This window comes from Hemicordylus capensis, chromosome 3 (genome assembly GCF_027244095.1).
Source record: "Hemicordylus capensis ecotype Gifberg chromosome 3, rHemCap1.1.pri, whole genome shotgun sequence".
Classification (NCBI taxonomy): Eukaryota; Metazoa; Chordata; class Lepidosauria; order Squamata; family Cordylidae; genus Hemicordylus; species Hemicordylus capensis.
In genome coordinates this window covers 163,750,930-163,769,415 of record NC_069659.1, presented here as the reverse complement: position 1 = coordinate 163,769,415, position 18,486 = coordinate 163,750,930, and the positions used below count along the sequence as shown (strand labels likewise).

The 18,486-nt window shown below is 41.0% G+C and overlaps 1 protein-coding gene across 6 annotated transcripts in view; it reads right to left on the bottom strand.

Moving 5' to 3' along the window:
• Nucleotides 1–18,486, bottom strand: part of GPC6 (glypican 6) — a 1,119,686-nt gene that overhangs the window by 887,649 nt on the left and 213,551 nt on the right. The gene's annotated exons all lie outside the window — the stretch shown is intronic.

Sequence of the window (18,486 nt, the reverse complement as noted above, 5' to 3'; positions counted from 1 at the left end):
TTTGGGTAAAATATTTGGGTACTGTTTGGGTAAAATGACAAAATAATGTTACTTTGTCAATATAACATGAATATTAAAAGGGGCATTATAGGTATGAAAAGGGACATTATAGTGACAGAGCATATGCTTGGCATGCAGAAGGTCCCACCTTCAATCCATTGCATCTAGGGCTGAGAAGTACTCTTGTCTGAAACCCCGGAGAGCGATGGCCTATCAGTACTGAGCTAAATGGACCAATGGTCTGACTCAGCATTTAGATGTTCAGTATGTTAGCAATAGCAATAGCACTTACATTTATATACCACTCTATAGCTGGAAGCTCTCTAAGCGGTTTACAATGATTTAGCATATTGCCCCCAACATTCTGGGTAATTTTACCGACCTCGGAAGGATGGAAGGCTGAGTCAACCTTGAGCCCCTGGTCAGGATCGAACTTGTAACCTTCTGGTTACAGGGCGGCAGTTTTACCACTGCGCCACCAGGGGCTCGTATGTTATAACAAATGATGTACAACTTTATTAATTTAGCTCTCAAACTGCTTGACATGGCCATTTCTTTCTTAACCAAAAGAGGTACATTTCCAAGAAATATCTTTCATACAACATTGGCAAGAGCCAATAATTTCATAATGGCATCGCCACATTCAAAATAAGGGGGTATGCTATCTCCTTTATTTTAAGTATATGTCTGCCAACTGGGTCACAATTGTGCATCTGGCTCTGGTGGATGGATCTTGGGATTCCAGTAAAAAGTAAAGTAGATCCCTAAGTGTGGATTTGGCCTATCCTTGCTGCATATATGATCTGGAGAGCACCATGCATACCACTGGCACTAATGTTAAATAATAGCAGAAATAGGATCATGTGCTTGCAGTTTTGCAACTGGCATGAAAAATCCCAGGCAGTTACTGTTTGGGTTTGTTTGTTTTCCTGTCTTTCTCTGATTATTTATATTTCTGGTTGTAAAATCAACCACAATTTTAAGGAGGTCCTCATAGGATTTTTCTTAAAAATCAAAATGTTTACTTATCTAGCTCAAAAGAAGACAGACAATTTCAAATCAAGGCATTGCACGCAGAGTAAAGGTCTGCAGAGCCAAACCACACCCCTTACTGAGCTATATTTGGTTATTCAAAGAGGCTAACAACTGACTTGCTTCCCAGGTTCCTTGCCTGCAGTCACAGACCTGTGTTTACTGAATGACTGTTAACTTGGCAGTAAGTCTGCACCAAGTTTGCTAGGCTTATTTCTAAAAAATTTTTTTTGCATGCTCTAGACTTGGTCTGCTGAGATCAAGTGAGAAGACAAGAGCCCAATGCTTCTGGATTGTGTTAACTGCTAATGCTGCTACTGCTACAAATACAATATGGATTGCAAGCACCATTACTTAATATGCCTCACTGAGTTTAATGGACTTAACACCAAAGCAAGCTCTTCCATTCTTTTAGGGCTGCCAGCCGTCCAGGGTTGTCCTGGAGTCTGCAGGAATCAGTATCAATCCTGAAGATTTTAAAGGCTTGATATTGTGAAAAATATTGGGGCAAGGGGGCCCTCCAGGGGCTACTTCATTAAAAGCTGGTCACCCTACATGCTTTAGCCCCCATCACTTGTGGTTCTGGGAGAGGGAGGGAGAGAAAAAAAAAGGAAATTGTGAGTGTCTGCTTGGAAATAAACAAGTGAAGCACCTTCTGCAGTAGCCATGAACAGAAACAGTACTCAGCAGGCCTTCTCTCTTCCCATTATGTAGGGCTCCAAATGCTACAGCAGCTGGTAGTATTTCCCAGAATCTGTATCTGTGCAAAGTCTTTCTACCTAACATGTCTACAGTTAAAACACAAGGGCTTACCGGGAGACCTTTCAAAGCTAAGAAGCTTTGACACAGGAAAGATTTTGATTTCTACTATTCACTCAAATGTTTGGATGTGTTTAAAAGAGCAAGAAAACAAACCTAAGGTATACTGCTACTAATAATAATAATAATAATACTACAACAAATATGTATACACCGCTCCTCAACAAAATTCTCAAAGTGGTTTACATAGAAAAATAAATAATACATACATAAGATTGTCCCCTGTACCCAAAGGGCTCACAATCTAAAAAGAAACATAAGGTAGACACCAGCAACAGCCACTGGAGGGATGCTGTGCTGGGGTTGGATAGAGCCAGTTGCTCTCCCCCTGCTAAATATAAGAGAATCACCTTTTTAAAAGGTGTCTCTTTGCTCAGTTAGCACTATGAATTGACAAAAAAAGTTGCAAAGAGTAGCCAAATGCACAAAAGAGGGGACATATTTAATTGGCTATACCCTCAGTAATTTCTCAACAGATCTGTCTAAAATTTGGCCAGTTTATGAAACTCAACCTGTCGATACTCCATGGCAAATTTCAGACAGAGCGTTTGGGCAAGTGGTGTAGATTTTATTCGCATTCAGAATATTTATTGGCATTTTGAATATTTGGAACTTATAATGAAGAATAAAGTGTGAGCCATCCTTTCACTTATACAGGTACTCCAATGCCTGCATAATATACAGTATTAACAAAACTGTAGAGTATGAAGGGAACAGAACATTTGTCTGGAATGTTATTCCCATGCCCTGGCCACATGTTAATAACTTTGTATGGAAATCAAAGAGAACCTCTTCCTTGTTCACAAGTCTAGTCATTTTCACAGCATAAGCAATGATCTCCCAGACTTATTAACAGGACCTTGCATTATTCAACAGCATTGCTTGTTGAAACTATTTTTCTGATCAGAAACACTGCATTTTAAAAAAGCAATCCCAACTTTAAATATTTAATAGTTCAGCATCTCCAGAACTCCAAAAGTAACAAGCTGTTTCGGCAAAGGACTGCACTTTGTATAACGTTAAAAGCATTTCTGGCATTTTGTGTTAGCTACTTTTTAATGACTGTATTTTCCTAACATTAAAAATGAATTAATATCTGCCTGCCTGAGTAGTCTGCGACAGAGTAAATTCTGTTGGGGTTATTCATACGTTGCAGATGCTAGTGAGATCAGTGGATTACTTTGTGTTTCAGGCTTTTAAAAGGAAAATGAAATTGCTTCAAAATTAAATACAAGCCAGGCTTGTCACACGGCTAGCCAGATTTCGAGAACATGCTTGTTTGTTCTCTTCGAATTTTATCAAATTCCTCTGTAACATGTGCATCAAACCTTGTTTTAGGAAATGGGTAGGAATGGGCCAGTTATGGCATAAAAATAGCACTGTACTGTACTATTTTTATTATATGGGAACATTAATTAACAATTTCAATCTTCTATGAAAAGCTAGGAAGATTTTTACTCCCGGAATGCATGAGCATCCTCCTTATATGTTTATGTCATCCTGTGTCAGCTGACGTGGAGCACGTTGATCTGTTGCTGTTCTGATAATGTCATAATGTCATTTTCTGAAAATATAAATACCTATTGGAATGAGGGAATAGCAGCACATGACATAATTCTTATTCTGCTGGAAAAACTTCTAACAAGTCTTGTGTGAAATCCCACTCATCCATCCATACACCAGAAAGAAAATCTGACAACTTCTTTGCGACTGTGCAGATGAGTACACCAACCCATGGAGAAAGGCTAGTGTGGACCAGGCTATGCATGCAAAGTGTGGAACGGGGTCAACTACGGTCAGAAAAAAAAAGCCCTACTTTGATTTCTTCTCTTTTTTCTTGTTGTTTGTGAGAGCTGGCTCCAGGTTTAAGGGGGTCCTGGGCAAGGTAACTTTTGAAGGACCCCCTCCCCCCCCCATCCTTTTCGTACTGCTGAGTTTCTTTCATTCTCCATGAGCAGCATTAGGAACAACAGCATTTTAGCTGCTAGCTGACACCGACCAGGTTTTACTTCCCACAATGCCCCATATTAGTACTGTGATGCTGCATGATGAACTATGGTGGCAGGCAGAACACTGGCAGCAATTATAATGCTTTTGTTGCTGCTGCTGTAGGGTCATTAATAATGAAAGAGATCTGTATTGGTATCCACTCCTGACCCTGACCACTGGACTCTACCCTCAAATCCACACAAAAAAAGAGAGCCTGGTTCAGATCCAAAGACCAGCCACCAGCCACTGGGCTTTGTGGCAGGTCTGTCCAGAATTTTATCAGAATTTTATTTCAAGCATTGGCAACCCTAGAAACAATTCCAGGTTCTTGTGGGCCAGGCAAAATGCCTGCAGTGGGCCTCTGTGGGGGGGAAAGTATTGTCTTGCTATAAAGAGAAGGTGCCCTTGCTATTCCGAATCAATCCTCCTTGCCAGTGTTTGAGGTGCCAGAAAACAGCAAGGAAACTTAGGCCCTTTTACCATCCATGGGCAGGAGCCATTTTCATGATCACAGCTGCACGTTTCCCAGCAGCCAGGATCACCAAGATGGCTGCTGGCTCCCTCAAGTTTACCAATTCACTCCCGCCTGGTTCCATGTGCCTGTAGACCCATATATACGATTGCATTGAGAAATGTGGCATTGCTCGAGCTAATAACAGGCATGCTGGGTGGACGACTCTGCTGTTTGCACAACTTCTTATCCCGTCTTTTTAGGAGAACCTCTTGTCCTCCCACTGTATCCTCTTATTCATCCTGTGCAAAGTGAAATATTAATTTAGCACAAATATAGACTGTTTGTATAGTCCCCCAAAGGGTTGATATGGATACCAAATTCCATCTGGGACTACAGATACATATACATTAGCTGTTTTGCTGATGTGTAACAATAACTGTAATAAATTATAAATCTGGTGACAGGAAACCACAGACAGGTAATTTTTATAACCAGCCGTTGGAAACATTACTGCAGGTAAGGTGCTTTATCACAGCAAGCTGTAGGCAGAGTTCTCAAATCCCAAAGAAACAATCCTGACACTAAAGCAGTTAGACAAGAGCGACAAGAATAGATGAGCACACTCTTCCCAAACAAAGATCACGTGCAGGCCAAAGCCACCACCCAAGCATTATGCCCGCCTGAGACAGCAAAAATAATAATAATAATAATAATAAAGTTGTCTATGGAACAATCTGGTTATATTTTGACACAGACCACAATTTACAACATAAAAATGACCTTGAGTTAGGTCTATACTGCATAAGAGCTGCTCACTGGATTAATGAGTAAGGAGAATGGTATATAAACTTAGGGGAAATAGGGGAAATGGATAATGTCAAGTTCAGTGTCAGGTTTTGGAATATGAGCACATTATGGTCACCATGGGAACTTGAATTACCATTTGCAGTTTCCACCCCACCCAGGAAAGTAGCAAGGTCAGTATGTGTCTGTATCCAATGAACGAGCATTGCCCTATGTTCCCATATCCCCCCGCCCCCGGATTTGTGGTGCCTCTGGCACTGCTAAATTTTTAACTTTTTTTTTTTTACCTACTTCTGCCACTGCTGCCACTCCTCCTCCTGTCTTCCTGTCCCCACTATTCCTCGTCCCCACCACTTGGAAGCTGGTTTGTGCAGGGTGTGGGGGTCCATGTCTTCTCACTCAAAGAGCGAAGCCATAGAACCCCTTACTGCTGTGAAACCGGCTACAAAATGGAAAGCACATTTCTGGCCCAGATTAGGCATCCCTTCACAAATATGTAAGTCCACTGGATCATCTCATCCCTTCTACAGATCTACAACAGCCTGTGAACTGGAAGAATAAAAACGCACGTACACAGGCCTGATTCAGTTCACAATCATAGAGTATGAGAAGGAGGGGTAAACATTTCCCTTTGCACTGGTGTTTCATTTAAAATAGCCTCCATGAAAGGCAATATAACTGCTCAGATTCCCGTTTTCATAGTTCATTGGGGGATGTTGATTCCTATAACCATCATGATGTAAATTGCTCTCAGTTGCATTTAGAATCAAAACAAAAACCGTGAGACTCAACAGATTTTCAAACATGTACCCAATATTCACACACACAGAAAAAAATTCTATATCAAACCCTGCAAAGATTAATTTTGAGGATTGTTTTGGAAGCAAATTGTTCTCAGTTCTGGCTGCATTGCAGCAAAAAGCATGCAAGTATCTGATGCTAAACATTTAGGCCTGCTGTTAGATGCACTATCTTAGCATTGCACTAGTGAACCTCTTGATAACCTGCCACAACTAAAGATGGCGTTATTAGATGTCCTTGAATGAGAAATCTATACTTTTCCAAGCTTATATCATTGGATGCCTAAGAGACCTACTGCATCTCCTTCATAGGCACCAACGCTCCTAGCATAGAGGTAAGAAAGTTCATCAGTGGCAGGCATGCGACAAATGACTGCTATCCAAAAGACAGTCAAGGTCACTTTATTATAAAGTAGCTACAGCTCCATCTTGCAAGCAGTATGATTTATAACCTGAAGTTGCTTTCAAACATATGATTGAGGATTATGCTTCTGCATTATGTTCTTATTCCAAAAGGGAACACATTTTACCAAGTCTGCTAAAATTGGAGACCATTTTATTCAGCCCAAGTCTAAAAGCATTCCTAAGTATGCAAAACTTAGAAAAGGATAAAAATATTCCTTACCACATTGCACTGATATATTTCACACTTGCAGATCAGTAAATCTTTCCATATTCATAGAAACAAGCTTTATGTTAATTCCCATAAGAAAAGCTGTGCCAGTATATGAAAAAACACACCCAGAACTAGTAAAGTTTTGTTCCAACCACCCCAGGAACAACAACAACAACAACAAACACTATGCAAGGAAAAAGAAACAGGAGAGGAAAGCTGGTTGTGTGGTGGCAAGCATGACTTGTCACCTTAGCTAAGCAGGGTCTGTCCTGGTTGCATACGAATGGGAGACAAGAAGTGTCAGCACTGTAAGAGATTCCCCTTAGGAGATGGAGCTGCTCTGGGAAGAGCAGAAGGTTTCAAGTTCCCTCCCTGAGATAGGGATAGGGCTGAGAGAGATTCCTGCCTGCAGCTTGGGAGAAGCTGCTGCCAGTCTGTGAAGACAATACTGAGCTAGATAGACCAATGGTCTGACTCAGTATATAGCAGTTTCCTATGTTCCTAAACTTAAAAAAAAACCAAACCCATTTTGCCTTATGTTGAGAAAATGACTGAGAATTATTCTTTGTGGTCCTATTTCAATACACATCTTTTATCCCTTGCCTTTTGCTCCATTTGATCACTTTGGCTATAATTTGGCACTCAACAGCCGACATCCAGACTACTGAAGTGCTTGTGCAAGGAACAAAATTTCACTAGTGCAAGAAGGGGTGTCATATAACCTATAAAGCCCTAAACAGCTTGGGCCCTGGGTATTTAAGAGAACATCTTCTTCGTTATGAACCCCACCGCCCATTGAGATCATCAGGAGAGGTCTGTCTGCATTTGCCATCGGCTCATCTGGTGGCTACTCAAGGACAGGCCTTCTCCGTTGTGGCCCCAAGGCTTTGGAATGCGCTCCCTAGTGAAATAAGAGCCTCCCCATCTCTGACAGCTTTTTAAAAGTCTTTAAAGCCGCACCTGTTCACCCAGGCTTTTAAATGATACTATTTTGATTGTTTTTAATGTTGTTTTAGAGCACTGTTTAATTTTTTTTTAATTGTTGTGTTTTAAATTTCTTGTTTTGTTTTTAACTAATGTTTTAATATTGTTTTTATCAGTTGTAAACCACACAGAGACACAAGTTTTGGGCGGTATAAAAATATGTAATAAAATAAAATAAAATAAAATAAAATAAAATAAAATAAAATAAAATAGCTTCTTGGCCTTTTGGCTATGATCAAGTGCACTAAATCATGGGGTGTTTAAAACTGGCAATGGATGGCAACTGTAAACCCCTCCTGTATTCTACCAAAGACAACCACAGAACTCTGTGGTTGCCAGGAGTCAACCTCGACTTGATGGCACAACTTTACCTTTATAGCTGTGGGCTAGACTGCAACCAATTGAAGCTAATTTTCCACTCTTTAAGCAAAGCATAGTTAGGAAGGGTGATAGTTGCCACACTTCTGCATGGACTCATCAACACTGCTAGAGCTATCAGTCTGAAAGTCCTGGCATCTAACAGATATAAATAGCCCCGCTGGTCAGTGCACTGCCTCAGTGGTACTAAGCTAATTTGTACATTTTATCCTAGTAGAGTTATGCATATCTACAAGTGGGAGTCAATAAATAAGGTGAATTTAAATATAGTTTCAAAAACTGCTTAGTCCAGGAAGATGAGCCCATAGTACACTATTTTTCAATGTAGTCACCTCCTATCTCAACATATTAATTCCAGTGAATGACATGCTTTTTGATTCCATCAAAGAAAAAGAAAAAAAAAATTGGTAAAGATTGTAGCCACACTGTTGTTTTAATTTATGTAAACTGCCTCGAGTCTATGGAAGTCAGGCAGTCCATAAATTTGCTAAATAAAATAAATAAAGATAAATAAAATATGGGCCATGTTTTGAACATCTGTATCACCCCTGAACTTGTGCCCCTTAATTCATGTGGATGGGCAACAAGACAATGGAGTGCAGCACTGGAGCAACACTGCAATGCATCCAGGAACTGAAATTGGAGACCCAACCACATTCGCCATACTGTCCTGATCTTGTGCCTCCTGGTTTTAATTTTTGCGCCAATTCAAGATGTACTATTGCTATGCAAGTTCAGGGGATAATACAGTCATTCAAAATGTGGTGCATAATTGGCTATGCTGTTTTTTTCTCTCTGATGGAAACCAAAAGCTTGTCAGTCACTGGAATAAAGTGTATCAAGATAGGAGGTAGTTACATTGAAAACAGTGTATGTTCATGTTTCTAGAATAGACAGTTTTGATGCTATACTTCATTTCAACTTATTGACATCATAAGTAAATACATTTACTTTTATAAACATGATAACCCACCATTATGTGAACTTTAAAGATGGCCAACAACAATTTTTTGAAATGCATCAATTAAAAAAGAAAAAAACCCCACATGACTAATTATTTAAAAGACAGATGGATCACAAAACGTATTTTAATTCAAAATCCATGTTTGGGGGTGGGTGGAAAATGGGGACAGTAGTTGTATAAATTATACCCTGTTCCACATGTAGAATGTACGCTGGAAAGCATGGTCTGAATTTATTGGGCTAAAGTTTGTAGATATTAATGATGAAATGTTTCGAGGAAGGAAGGAAAGGGGAAGATAATTCTTGGCCCAGCTGTAATCTTTTTAATCAGCCATGTTTCACTCATCTGAGCAAGCAATCCTGCTTAAAGTCTGTTTAAAACCATCTGAGCCTCATTGCTCATTACTCTCTGTCTACTTGCTGTATGCTCCACAGTTTCTGAAGGGTTTTGCCAAGGAACAGGGACACGAATCTTGTTAGAGAATGTTTTGAAACCCATCCAGCAGGGATGACAATAAATCTTCAAACTATTTCTGACCATATGTCACAACTCCTGAAGGCAAATGAAGGCTCTGACAGCTTTTAAATAATATTTAGTAATGGCGGCTGTTAAGATGTCTATCCTCCTTCCCTCACATCTCAGAAAGGAGAAGGCTCCACTTCGATTCAGGCTAGTAGATATAAGCTGACTAACTGAATGTAGAACACTGGAAACTAGTGTGAGAGTTATAGACAGAAGATGGAAGGCATCAGCACTTTTACTTCTGTCTCTCATATAAATTTTCCAGGTTAAGCTTATCTTACAGGAAGCAGTTTATCTATATTGTCCAGATTTCTGATTCTATTCCAAGCAAATAGATAGAATGCGACAAACTGTATTTATTAAAAAGGCTACTAAACATTAGTTACTCAAATGTTTAATCAGATATTTAAAGGATGGTTGGCATGGGCGAGCTGTGCAAAGATATGTTCAATATTAACCACAAACAGTTCATCCTTGTTTTCTTTTCTCAGGACACTTCACATTCAGTCATCTCACTAGGGTGTGGGAAGGGTTTGATTGTGAACAAAATTTATCCACAGCCCTGAGACTAGGGCCACCAGTGGTCTTAGTTGCTTATCTTACCCAGGGAGTACCAATGCAAGTACAGGGCATCTCTCCACACGAATAACTAGTAAGCTCTTTCAGGAGGACATGAAAGCAATATGCCAGACGGATAGAATCCTATTTCCAAAAACTCTACTCCAACCATTACAAAACTGTTAGAGATACAACAAAAGATTCATCATGAGAACAATTTTTAATCAATTTTCCCACCATATCTTAGAATTGCATGTTGCTGAGTTATTGATATAAAGTACTTTTTAAAAGGACAGTCACAAGGTCCCTAAGTAAATGCGAAGAGGGATATTCAGAGACTTAAACTGTTCCTGGTCCAGATGGCTTAGGAATATGTCAAAACCTGATACAACTACAAGTCAGATCATTTGCTATGGTCAAACTAACTAAATTTTCATTTTGGTCAATATACTAGGAATGGGGACCATATATTCAAAAAGTCATTATTGTTTTGCAGGGACCATGTACCATAGTATATGAAACATGGCTCCAGTGTGAAATATGTGAGATATATGTACATTATGAATTTGGCGGCACACATAATCATCACCGGGGTGGCTCATTCATGAGGCTAGGGCCTCAGGTAGTTCCTCTGCCATGAGGCAGCAAGTACAGACATCCCACCCTGGCCCACACTACCCAAGTATCACCTCACTTGCCTGCCACTCCTGAATTCTGGCCACCCTGGCACAATTTCCCATTGCTGCAAAGAAGAATGGACTTTAAACTACAGGTTTGGCAGTGAGGGCCATGAGAAAGGAGCTTCCCCTCCTTGATGCTGATATGCAGTCTAAAATCCATCCCCATGACAATGGAGAGGAACAGACATGTTGAGGATGGTGGTGCTATCTCACCCATATCAGGAAGCAGGGACAGTGCCAGATCATCCCTGTGGATGAGGATGATATTTAAATTTCAGGTTGGGCAGGGTTGGGAAGGAGAAAAGAGCTCCTTCCTCCCTTGCAACCAGAACTAAAATTGAAAACCTGTTCTCACAGTGATGGGGAAGAGTGACAGAGCATATGCAAGGGAAGTTACAATGGTGTGGGCATTTATATTCTGGGGCCATCAAAGCCTCCCTCCTTGAAGTATCCCCTCCACCATTCCCCATCACCATGGGGACAAGTTTTAAACTTTTAAGCAAAGGAGGAAGGAAGGCCTTCCTCCTCTGTGCCAAACCTGAGGTTTAAAACCCATCCCCAGAGAGATGGGGAATGGAGGTGGGGGCGTGTGAGGGAGGCACTGCTGGCCGTACCACCTGAAACTCATGCCTTAGGCAACACCAGCGCTGGAACCGGCACTGGCTGTCACCAAGTATATAATCAGAAAAGCCGTGTGAGCCCTTATTTGCTTCTGAAGCTACGCTCACACATAGATATGTAAGATTTATTCCTTGTCTGCTTATAGGATAAGTCACTACCTAATTTTCAGTTTTCAGCTATCAATAACAAACTGATTTTTACAAAACCGTAGGTGGCTGTGTTGGTCATTAGAAGAAAAATCAACACTCCAAAGTAAGTAATTATCTTTTTGGAACCAGCTAATAAATCTGGAAGTTAATCCAATCTTCAGTGCTTTCCTAATACTCACAAGTTGCTTCCAAGGCAGAGATCAGAAAAAGCAGAGAAATAAGGTAGACATTATACTGTCAAAACAGGAGATAAATGTAGGTGTTGCACTAAACTGAATGTCAGTTGAAGCCAAATGTATGTTTATGTTAACCTACTATCTCCTTCTGTCCTTGAGAATCCTGTAGAATATGAGAATCCTGTAGAACATGAAAACTGGAGAATCCTGTAGAATATGAAAAAAATCAGGCATAAACATCTCCATACACTAAGCCATTGCATACCTTATTTCAAAAGCAATCCCTTCAACATCATGAGACAATTCACACAAGAAACTCTGTATGCTTCAACAGACAAGAAAGCACTAAATACTCCAGATCCTTAGGGGCAGATTCTCCAATTGATGCAAATGGAATTAGGCTGCACTGCACCAGCTGTCAATAGGGCACTATATCTACCAATCACTTCATTTATCTCTCATCAGAATTAGACAACCAAATGCAAAATCTAAGTAATTCCAGGGCATCATGTTGTTTCAGTGAAATCTGATTTTGCTAATGACAGGACAAATACAGATGGCAGTAATTTATATTACTAGTTTAAATATAAAGTATTTTAATTGACTGCAAATGTTGCTAACAACGAACAGTTTCAAAACACTGTAGAGACTGCTAGGAGAAATTGAGCTCATCAATGCACCAAATTGACAGTTTTAACCATGGAAGGAAATAAGAAAGTAGTGGGATCTCCCAAGGCTCTAAATTATGCCCAGTCCTATGTACATAAACAATCTGAACTGAAGGCCATGAGCACTAAGTAAAACAACAATGTGTTTTTAAAAAAACATCTGGTTTAACCTTTGTAAATGTTTGCTGACTTTTGGACAGTCAATAAGCCCCTCCATTCATATTACTGTACAGTTGAATTCATTTCCGATATGTCTCATGTTTGTTTGTTTAAAGCCAATAAAGATGACAGCTTGGGCTGTGATTTTTTGTGTGGAGAAATGCAGGGGTCAGAAACCAAGAAAAACACATTGTTCAGACAAGCAGCTGAAGGGAAATGGGAAATTTCATGCCAACTGAAGCAAGTATTTACCTAGCTGCTAGTCCACACATTTGGCCCTGCAGAATGGAGGTCAGCTTCAAGATGATGCACAGCAAAATGCCTGGCATATTAGATGGGACTGTGCCAGAGCCAAGAGAATCCAGTTCAAAATTACTGAGATGCATCCAAGACCACTGTAGCTGTACATTCTTAAGCCATTCCTCTAACTGGCACAATAGGCTGTACTTTGCTAGTCTGTCCTTTTCATTTATCTATAACAATATATTTGAGAGCATTTGATTATTAGTGACATAAGTATAAATAACTGTGCCCAGAAATGCAGCGTGGAGTCCTTTCTGAGGGTGGCTTTTGAATGAATTGGCAACCAATTTATGTACAGGTTGAGTATCCTTTATCCAGACATCTGAAATCCGAAATGCTCCAAAATCCGGACACTATGCCGTAACAAAAAAACAAACAAACAAAAAAACACACACAAAGAAAAGCCTCAGCTCACTCACTCGCAGATTCCCAAATTTGCTGCTTTTAAACATGGAGTCAAAGCTTACTTGTTTCAGAAGGCTGTTAGTGACAGGGGTTTTGTCTGTAATTCTCTCTAGTTGCGGCTCTGTTTTTATTGTGAAGTTTTTGATGTTTTTGATGTTCTTGCTTTGGCTCGAGAGGGAAAAGGGAAAGCCCCCCTCCTCCACTCCCTGCTCAATTTGGTGCCTGCTCTGTTGGCATCTGTTTTGGTACTCTGGATCCCATGCCCAAGATATCTCATTATGCAAATATTCCAAAATCCAGAAAAATCCGAAATCTGGAACACTTCTGGTCCCAAGCAGTCCAGATAAGGGATACTCAACCTGTACTTATTATGAGCTCCTATACAATAACATGTATTCGTTATATTGCTAATGCATTGATAGAGGTGTTTAGTCAATTTCTATACCACAGTACTGCACAAAGCAGTGTACAACTTACTAAAAGATTTGTTGAAAACTACAATTAAAATGAATAAGATTAATCCATTAGACCAAAGCAGCATTGCAAGAGGAAGGCAGCAAAAGATGGGAGCTCTGGCTCCTCCTGCCATACAGCTCTACACTCTAACCACCATCAAGACCATTCAGTTGTTTTGATGGCAGCTGGAAACCTCACAGGAGGGGGCTTGGCAGAGTTGCCTTCCTCCCTCACTGATGACAATGGAGACTATGGCTGCTCCTGCCTTAATAAACAGGTATTTGCAGACACAAATATAACATACACATAAAATCTGTTATGTATTTAACAGATCCCAAGGCAGCCAGACACAGATGGAACAATATTAACTCCCATGTGATATTTTATGGCAAGAATGATAGTCCCGGAGTCCGATTCTGTTTACATTGTGGAGAGGCCAGATTTCATTTCTATATGATGCTGCTGCTGCAGCAGAAGCTTTTGTAATGAGTCCCCATTCATTGCTTTTACAGTTCAAAACTTTTATTTGCATGCACATAAAAGCTCTCACATGGAGCAGTTAATTTTATTTTCCAGGATGAAACACACCACCCCGTTCATACCTTCTGCACTTCAACTTTTTAAAAAGCAGACGTAAACATTCATTAAAGTTTTCACTCTTGTCCATTTCCAGATTTAGCTAGTTCTATTCTGCTGCTATCACTTAATTATGGATGCTGAAGCTTTTAGCTGCAGAGAATCAGATCTGTTTGGTTATGAATGATTAAGTGTGCATGAGGTTTTTACTGGCACATTAATTGTCTAGTATAAAAAAAGAAGCATGACACTTACTAAGAGAGTAGCTTCTTGTCTGGCTAAACTTTTATCAAGCACTTCTCTCCAAATGGAAGTCCATCTCCTCACTGCTGCTGCCCCTTCGTGTATAAAAAGTACACATCTATGACGGTTTGTCTTGATGCAATAGTCACCTTGGATCTCCCAAAATATTTCCCTGTTTTGGATTTCCCAAAATGGAGCCACAGATTGGCAGGGATGTGTGGCTGAAGACCATAGGTCAAGAGATCCACAACAAATCAGGCAACACACCTGCTCAAACATGCAGGGCAGGAGGCTAGCACTAGCCTGTTGTGAACTTCCAGTAAAGACATTTCTTCCTCCTCTGAGGAAATGGGCTCATACCTCTTTTTTCCTACCATCTTTCCTGTAAACAAAGAAGTCTTCAGTCTTTCCATTCTAGCTTCCATACTATACATACCAAGGTACCACAAGCCATCCTTGAGTTTCCCACATAGCTCACTCCTTAACTACTCCTTGCGCAGGGGCACAGATAAGTTCTTAAAAGATCTGGGGCCTGGGCTCAAGGGCCTGGGCTCAGGTCTACAGCCTCCTCCCAATTTTGAAAAATATTCTTTTTCCAGGCTCTCTAACAGAATCCATTGCTCTCTTCCAGGTCTTCAAGTCACTAATCATCCGTGCATCCACCAACGTCAGGCAGTGCATGCTATGTTGGTAGCAGGAAACGTAGAGGGAACACATGGGCCTGAAAACAAAACTGCTCTTTATTGATACACTTAGGATCTGCAGGAGCTTCAACCAACAGCTACAGCTCCCCCCAAAAAACTATAAGAGCTGCAGAGGAACAAAAAAGCACAGCTAAACCAGTGCCTCTTGCCATACATAACAGTGCGGAGGACTAGATCTATGTGTGGCTACAGCTCAGCTGGCCTCTTTTCACTGACACAGGAACTTAGAATCCCAGCACCCTATTTATTGACCTGATTTTTGTATACAGGAGGGCCATGTTCTTCTGGGCCAATACAGCCTTCATCTAAGCAGTGCATGAGGTCATTGGTGTATCTTTAGACACAAAACAATAGCCAGTACACATTTGTCTTCATGCTTCAATATGCAACTATAGCCACTCATCCACCCTGTTGGAACTGGGAAGAGAGAGAGGCACAGTCAGCTAAGACATAGAGGCATCAGCGGACATCTAGAGTGCAACTGCTCATGGCTGAAATGAAGGAAGCCTTTCATCCCATTAGCCCTGAATCAGTGGCGAAGGGAGGCTGGTGGCGGCCCCGGTTCAGCCTGCCACCAGCAGCCACCCCAACCCCACAGCCATGCCTCCTGTGTCCAACATCAGATGCAACGTAGTTTTGCTTGCAAACAGGGCCACATGGCTCATTTGCAAGCAAATTCCAGCCAGCGCCACCTTCACAGCATGGCCAGGAGTGCCTATCCCTGCTTTAAAAGGCAGGAAGGTGTGTTCCCGGTCAGGCTGGGAAACCGACACTGGCTAAACTTCTGGGAAACAGAGCCACGTGGTTCCGTTTTTCAGAAACTCAGCCAGTGCCGGCTTCCCAGCCTGACCAGGAATGCGTCTCCCTGCCTTTTAAAGCAGGGAGAGCTGCTCCTGGCCCCGCTGCGAATGCGGCGCTGGCCGGAATTTGCTTGTAACTGGGGCATGTGGCCCCATTTGTGAGCGAAACCATGCCCCCTGCATCTGACTTCAGATGCAAGGGTTGTGGCTGGGACACCAGGTGCGGCTCTTGAGCACAGCAGCCCGGGTTATTTGAACCCCTCCGTGCAGTGGTGGCTCTGCCCCTGCCCTGTATGATTTATCGAAAAAGAAACTTACTACAGTTGTGGACTTTTAATGATGGGCCTGCTTGGAAAACCATCCTTTTCTTAATTGATAAAGAGATCACTTTTTTCTCTCCAGGAGAATAGACTGAAGCATGACGGCTAAGCAATTTGAACAGAATACTCCTTCCTACTGTACCATTCATCATTTCACTGCAACATTCATTGTAATAAAGTTGACAACAGCAACATAATATAACCAGGGCCTTTCAGCTGAGGCGGATTTCTGAAGCAAGCCCAAGCAGAGACTATTTCTTTAAAATGAAAAACAACAACAGCAACAGCAACAGCTAGCCACAGTTCCTCCAGCCATGGTTTCCCTGTATCCTCCTGAAAGCAAAGTTTCAGGACAATAAAGTAATAGCATGATGAATATTGGAAAAGGTCAGTACTAATTAGCTGTGTACAGTTAATGCATTTTACAGAGAAACAGCTGGCAGATGACACACTGGTTTCTTTCTAAAGGACATCACTGAAAGCTTCTCCATCTAGAATTCTGCAAGAGCTCCACCTCAAGCAAGATAAAGCTTCTTTCTTTTTGTCTGCTGCCCTAAAAACTTCACAGAATTTTTTCCACGACCACCACCAAGAGTGAGTATCTAATATGCTTTAAAAACAACAACAACACCTCAGCCCAGTCCTGTAAATCTATCTAATGACTTGTTTTTAGAGAAATGTAACCTTCTTACTAAATTTTAAATACTATTGGTAGTAAAAACCAATGGATTTTGCAGCGTATGTCCTATTGATGTTCTAAAAGAATAAATGCCTTTTACCCACTCATATTCTTTTTATTAGGCCTATAGAACCCTTAGGATTCAATCAAATATACCATGGTCCATTGGTTTCAATGGGATTCACAAATGCATAACAGGGTGCAAACTTTAATCCTTAGTGAGCAAAGAGATTTACAGCACTTTCTCCACCTTCAAATCATCCCTGTAAGTAGGTTATTATTATGCCACGCTTACAGGAGAGAAATTGAGGTGAAGAGATAGGAAATTGCTAAAGTCACCCATAACAGATCGGTGGTTTGAATCCAGGTGCCTTAGATTCTTTGTCTGAGGTTTCTAATGTTATGATTTGCAATGTCTGAAAGGAACTGAAAGGCCTTTCCCATTAGCCTGGCCAGCCAGACAACCATCACTGGGACACTTTGCTTCTAGAGTGGATCCCTAATTATTTGTGAAATGACCAATTGCTTGTTCTCCTCTTCCTCACATGGTCTTTGATCTCGGTTTTGTATGGCCGTCTATTAGACATTCTGGTAGATACTTGCTCATTTTGCTTGCTTGTTCCATACTTTGTAGAAATGTTAAAAAAATAAATATTAACCATTCTGGTCAATACTAAAATATGCACCTGTTTTTTTATCTTAAGGAGCTCCTCAAAACACAGTTGCCTTTCAGCACTTGATTTTACATGAGAAGGCGTTCCAAGATGCAGAAGATGCACTACAGACTTTGCTCCATTCAGACAAAAAAACCTGTTATATGTTAGTAAAGCCCTACATTCTGTGTAAAAACCTTGCACTAGTGACTAACCAGGAAAAAGATCTGGAGGTTATGGTGGATAGCTGCTCAATGAAAATGTAGATTCCGTGTGTATATTAGGGATTATTAGAAAGGAGATTGAAAATAAACCTGTTAATATGATAATGCCATTATACAAATCTATGGTATGGTCGCATCTGGAACACTGTGCACAGTTATGGTCACACATGCTGTGGAGAGAGCAGAGAAAGAGAAGCTTTTCTTCCTTGCTCACAGAGCTAGAACCAGCAACATCCAATGGAACAGATTGGAGGCAATTTAGGACACACACAAGGAAGTACTTCTTCACACAGTGTCTAATTAGTCTATGGAATTTGTTCCCACAGAAGGTGGTGATGGCCAGCAGCTTGGATGGCTCTAAATGGGCTTAAGAAAAATTCATGGAGAACAAGTCTATCTATGATTACTGATGTCTGTATGCTACCTCCAAGTTCAGAAACAGTATGGCCGGGTTCAGACATAACATGAAACTGGAGGTTGGTGAACCCGGCAGTTTCCATTTCAAACTGTAAATCACTTCACAGATGTTTGTCCAACCACAGTCCAGCAAGCTCCAGAACCCATCCCTCCGGCTTTCCTCCATACAACAACAATGGCCCAATGGCCTGGTACTCTCATGAGAGAGCAGTCCATGGGAAAAGGGGATGTTTTACTGTCTGGCATCAGTGGAGATTTTGCTTGGCAATTCTCTCCCCTTCCCTCTGATGGTCCTTCCCATGGCCTGGCACTCTCTTGAGCCTGGGTTGGCCT